General features: G+C 41.4%; 1 long non-coding RNA gene across 1 annotated transcript in view; it reads left to right on the forward strand.

Moving 5' to 3' along the window:
- Positions 1-5,369, forward strand: part of LOC308391890 — a 60,794-nt gene extending 55,425 nt beyond the window's left edge. The window contains exons 2-3 of the long non-coding RNA XR_013970718.1: positions 4,663-4,709; positions 5,282-5,369. This is a non-coding gene — a long non-coding RNA (uncharacterized lncRNA). The remainder of the gene's footprint in view (positions 1-4,662; positions 4,710-5,281) is intronic.
- The last annotated feature ends 631 nt before the right edge of the window (positions 5,370-6,000 follow it).

A 6,000-nucleotide genomic window follows, 5' to 3' on the forward strand; every position in this document is an offset into this window, starting at 1 on the left:
ATATGTCGCAGTTATGAAAATGTGAATAAAGAATACAGAAATCCATATGGGCAGGAGTGACAGGCACATCCTTTCCTACTTGTTTACTCTGAAGGCTCTCTTTCGAATTGGCTACAATACCTTGATGTCACCCATCGATTGTCAGCAGTTGGAAAGGCGGCGCAGTGCCCTGATTAGCATACAATTAGGACTGACCTGCTGCCCCTGGGACTGGACGTGGCGAGGGATAGATGGAGGTCTTTCGAGGAAGGGAGGGACAGAGGCAAGAGCAGCCTGACACAGTGACTTCTGTTTCTGCTGACACACACAGGACAGTCGTGGGGTCTCAGAGGGCACCGCGGGCCAAGGTGTGTCAAACCTGTATTGACGTTTGGGAGAGTTGTCTCGGCCTCGCTGACAGACGCGACTATGAGGGCTTAATGACTGTCCCACCCAAGGATGTATAAATGTATGTGTGCCTTTAGCACTCTGCTGTGTGACTCTTAGAGAGAGGAAAAGGAGAAATCCCGCATCATTTTTGGAAACTGTTATTTGGATCTAAAGGTAAATGCGATTTAGGAATGCCTATCAGTTGGTACATCACACTGACACACAGACGTCAAGTCAATAGTCTTGCTGATGGTTAAATCTCTCAAGTAAAAATACATCAAATGTTTTCTTTGTTCTGTTCCTTGGATTATTTAAAGTAAATAGAAATAGTAAATAGAAAAATAAAGTAAATAGAAATGACATAGAAATAAAAGTAATTCATGTCAGTCGAAACTCTTTTTGTTTGAGGCTTAGCTCAGAGCTTAGCTTGTTAGCGTCTTCCCAAACTGAGATTGGAAGCTGTCTGCAGGCCCCAGTCACATAGGTCTGAACTTTATTGTTTGCAAAACTCAGTAACTTTTTTTGAAGAAGTAACTATATAATTAATTGCCCAACACTGGTCATTATATACTGTATTTTGCAGACAGGACTCTCTCCCAGACCACAGACTCAGACTCATAATACAAGTCAGAAAGTTGTTTTCAAAATTGGAGTTATTTTTACTTCCAATAGTGTTAACATACTACACAAGGTCATGAACAAGATTTTTTTTTAATTTTCATTGTAAGTGGGCTAAAGCAGTTAATTAAAAGTAGTCTAACATAAATGCAAATGCTGTAATTTGATTATTTTATAAACCATGTAACTTGGATGGATACGATGCTGCCGTGACCACAGTGCACACGTCTGCTGTTGCTCACAGTGGTCCACGAGATCGCTCAGGGAGTTTGTGTGTTTTCTCAGACACATGAAAAATTACAGGGAACATTAGTGTTAGGTGACATTTTTTGCCCCAGTCTTGTTGTTGTGTCCCAATCAGCACATTTAAAAGTAACAAACCGGATTTGTTACAATCCTGTGTTTGGATTCTCTCACCCACAGAGGTTTTACAAATCTCTTTATTTCCGCTTTCACAAAAGAAAAAATCGGCTGGAAATATGCCATTAATTAACCACCTGTACCAGTAGAACACCATCGCTCTAATTTCTAATATCTGTCATAATTGTTAAATGGCAAAAAGATAGCCAGTGATTAATCTGCAGAGCTCTTACTGAAGTGTACTTTACAGCAATTCTGCATTAAAGGAAAAGTTCATTAACAGAGAAGTTATGGCTTGAATGTAAATTAAAGGAATAAGCTGTATTGCTTATAAATAATTTAAAATGCAGCTTATGAATGCAAGTTACATTTTACAGAATCGTGTAGACTGCAAATTAATGACACAATCTGGAAAACTGGAAAACAACTCCAACTCAACTCAACTTTATTTATGTGGCAACTTTCCTGTATGCATGCAGTCCCAAATGCTTCACAGACAGAATATAATACAGAAAAATGAAAAATAATTCAATAGCAGTTAAAAATTTATAGATTATGCCAAACTTTGACAACAATAAAAGGGTAAATAGTTAAAAATGTTAGCAAACACAAACAAGGGATAACTGGACAGTTATATCGCTCACCTTATATTTGCACATTATTGATGGCTACTCTGTTTAGTCTAGAGGGCATACAGAGTGGGGAATGATCATTAGATCCTTTGCTGGATTTGGAAGTTTGTCAACTTCCAAAAAATGAACAGTCTTTAATTACTCTGTTGAGAAAAATATCAACAAAAAAATCTAGGGGGAAAAATGCATTACATAAAATTGACCGGGTGCCACTGATTAGCTGTATGCCCATGTGGCACACAGGTTACAATCACTCAATCAATTAGAGGTCCTCCTGATTTCAACTTGATATGTATATAAAACACACCTGTCCACAGAAACAATTTCTTCCATTCCAACCTCTCCATGTGCAAGACCAAAGATCTCTCAAACGATGTCAGGGATAAGATTGTAGACATGCACAAAGCTGGAATGGGCTACAAGACCATCGCCAAGAGGCTTGGTGAGAAGGTGACAACTGTTGGTGTGGTTATTTAGAAATGAAAGAAGGATAAAATGACAATCAGTTGCCCTTGAACTGGAGCTCTATGCAAGATTTTGCCACATAGGGTGAGGAGGCTCATGGGAACGGTGGTGGATATGCCCAAAACTACACAGGAAGAGCTTGTTATTGATCTGAAGGCAGCTGGGACCACAATCACCAAGAACACCATTGGTAACACTCTACACCGTAATGGATTGATATGTTGCTGTGCCCGCAAGGTCACCGTAGTAAGAGAAGGCTCGTCTTAAGATGGCCAATGAACTTCTTTTGAAGGGTTGAAAGAAAGTGCTGCGATCGTGGCTCAAGAGTTGGGTGTTTGTCTTGTAATCGGAAGGTTGCCGGTTCGAGCCCCGGCTCGGACAGTCTCGATCGTTGTGTCCTTGGGCAAGACACTTCACCTACTGCCTACTGGTGGTGGCCAGAGGGGCCGATGGCACAATATGGCAGCCTCGCTTCTGTCAGTCTGCCCCAGGGCAGCTGTGGCTACAACTGTAGTTTGCCTTCACAAGTGTGTGAATGTGAGAGTGACTGAATAGTGGTATTGTAAAGCGCTTTGAGGAGTCCCGAAAAGCGCTGTATAAATGCAATCCATTATTATTAAAGGAAGAAAAATGGTAAATGTGGCCCAAAAGAACACCATCCCCACAGTCAAGCATGGAAGTGGAAACATTATGCTGTGGGGCTCTTTTTCTGCTGAGGATACAGAATGACTTCAGTGTACTGAGTAGCCAGAGGATGGGGCCATAAAATCTTGGATGATAACCTCCTTCCCTCGGTCAGAACACTGAAGATAGGTCATTAATAGGTCTTCCGGCTTGCCAGTGACCAAAAACAAACCGCCAAGGCAAAAAAGCGTGGTTAAAGAACAAGCGCATTGAGGTCAGGGAGTAGCCTAGCCAGTCTCCAGACCTCAGTCTGATAGAAAATATGTGGTGGGAGCCAAACCTTTAAGTTGCAAAGCAGCAGCCAAGAAACCTAAAGGATTTAAAGAGTTTCTGTAAAGAGTAGTGGGCCAAAATCCTTCTTGAGATGTGAGAAACCTGGTGACCAACTGCAAGAAATGTGTTACCGCTGTGCTTACCAACAAGGGTTTCTCCACCAAGTACTAAGTCATATTTTCAGGATCAAATACTTATTTTACTCAGTGACATGTAAATGAATTTATGATATTCATGTAACGTGTTTTTTCTGGATGTTTATTTGATATATTTGATATTTGATAAACCACCATAAAAATGAGAGACAGTTCATTTCTTTGTAAATGAGGAAACAAACTCAGCAGGGAACCAAATAATTATTTCTGCTACTGTATGTGTAGGCTTACCTTTAACATTCAGCTGTATCACTCTGCACTGCCTGTTGGCATCAATATTAATATTAAAATAAATTAAATTAAATTTGCTGACAGCATACTCCGCGTGTATCTGAGTAACCTCCCACAGTCCACTGACATGTATGTTGTAGGTTAAATTAACCTACAACATTTCTCTCTTTGTTAGCTCTCAGATCGACTGGTGGCCTGTCTATATCTATATCCATCCATCTTCTGGTACTATATCTAATCGAGGGTCATTTGGGGTATCTATACCCATCGTGACCTTATTGGATAAAAGGTTAAATGATGTTTTCCATTATTTGTTCATCAGAAGTTTGCATTCCCAACCAAAGTCAAATGAAGTAAACCATTGTCCCGTCACCTGGACAAAAGACTTGTGCCTATGCAAGTAAAAGGAGAGATATTTGTCCAAATAACCCGTGTTTTAAAAAGTTAATGTGGAGCCCTGTAGTGCAGCATGACTTTATCCACTCAGTGCGATGAAAAACACTCAGATTATCTAATATATACGGCTGAAATTGAATTTTTGACCATTAGCTTTCAAAGTAGGTGCTCTATGATCGAAGCTTGCTCCTGTTTTTGCGAGTGCATGTTTAGTGAGTCACTGCAGTGAGGATATGCAGCAGTGATTTTGGTTAACTGTCCATGAATTCGTATGAGCAGAGGTTACTAAAATATAAAAAAAAATCCACTGAAAAGAAGAATTGCCTTGGAAAACTTTTGTAAATCTCTCAGTGGCATCTTAATAACTTCACAAAACATGCCCGTGCTCGTCCGTTTGAAGATTTAACCTGCCATGCGTTGTCATCTCCCTCTTTCCCACTCTCCTCTCTTTTCCTTGTCCTCACCTGACACACCCACAGCCAGGGACGGCTGCTCGGTAGCTGCAATACAGAAGCCCTAATCAGCGGTGAGTATCAATACTATTGAACCCAGAAATCTCTGTCCCATGGCATTTGTTCTGAGGCATTGATGTGCTATTGATAGAAACAGGATGGCTAGCAGTGACAAATTAAAATGTCAGTGATGGCAAAGGTGAGCCTTGCCTCTCCTCGCCACGTCCTTAAGGTGGGGGGGGTGACAAGCCACTCGCTGAACGATTACTGATAAAATGCTGACACCTCACTCGTGCACACATGCACACACCAACAAGGACATCGGTGACAAGGGGAGTCGCATATTGAAAGGAAATGAGTCAGGTGAGAGGACAAGTAAGGGGATAGACTGTGACATAATGGTTTAATGGTAAAAAATTCCCGCCGAGTGCTTTTTAACCATCATCAAGCTAAAACTCTCAGAGTGCCCATTTTATAAAAGGGGCTCCAGATTCAGTCATTACAGCATGAGCTACAGTATCAGTTATTTAGCCACTTCTTTGCATCTCAATAAAATATGATTAAAGGCTGCTGATGAATGCTGTAATTACACAAATGAGAGCGTTTTCCAAGAATCAGACAAATTGTGCTGCTGGTTTGTCATTAGGCACGAGTAGGCCTTATGCGCACTGATTTCATGCAGTGTGTTTGGAGGAGTGAGCTGAAATGAAGACAGAGTGACGGAGGACACGAGCACTAGGCATGCTGTCAACATTTAAATATCATCAGGTCTGTGCGTTCACTCCCACATCCACCCACACACACACGACACACAGAGTATGATAAATGCAAAGGGGAAAAAAAAATCTCTGATCAAGCTCTGAAAAAACTTAAGCATCCGTGTCCTTACTGGCTCTCTGACTATTTCGACTCTCTGTCTGGATGTAATTGTGGCTACTTATAATGTAAGTACGGGTGCATTAATCTGTCAGTGTCATTCTCCTGATGTTCCAGCTGTTCTTTGTTTGTAATGCTGCCCCACGGTTGATGAGCACAGTTCTGACAGCCAACTGTCCAACTAGCCCAGGACGGCCACCGCAGCCTGGCCTCTGGAGAAACCTCGTCAACCAACTAGGGTCAAGGACCGCCACTGATTGACAGGTCAGTTTGAGTAAGATGTAATACGTTCAGTCATTGTGTTTACATGACATGCATGCTAACTTTGAGGGACTAACGAGTGCCTCAACTCGTGAGGGTTTCTGGTTGCCCAGGCCTGAAGATTACTCTAATGTCTTACTGCTGTAAGTAATGGATGGAGAGAGTGGTGCTGTCTTTATCAGATTTGTTTTATTCATGTTCTCTGTTGCAATATTAAGCCTGCTATCG

Source organism: Rhamphochromis sp. 'chilingali', assembly GCF_963969265.1.
Source record: "Rhamphochromis sp. 'chilingali' genome assembly, chromosome: 2".
In the NCBI taxonomy this organism is placed as follows: domain Eukaryota; kingdom Metazoa; phylum Chordata; class Actinopteri; order Cichliformes; family Cichlidae; genus Rhamphochromis; species Rhamphochromis sp. 'chilingali'.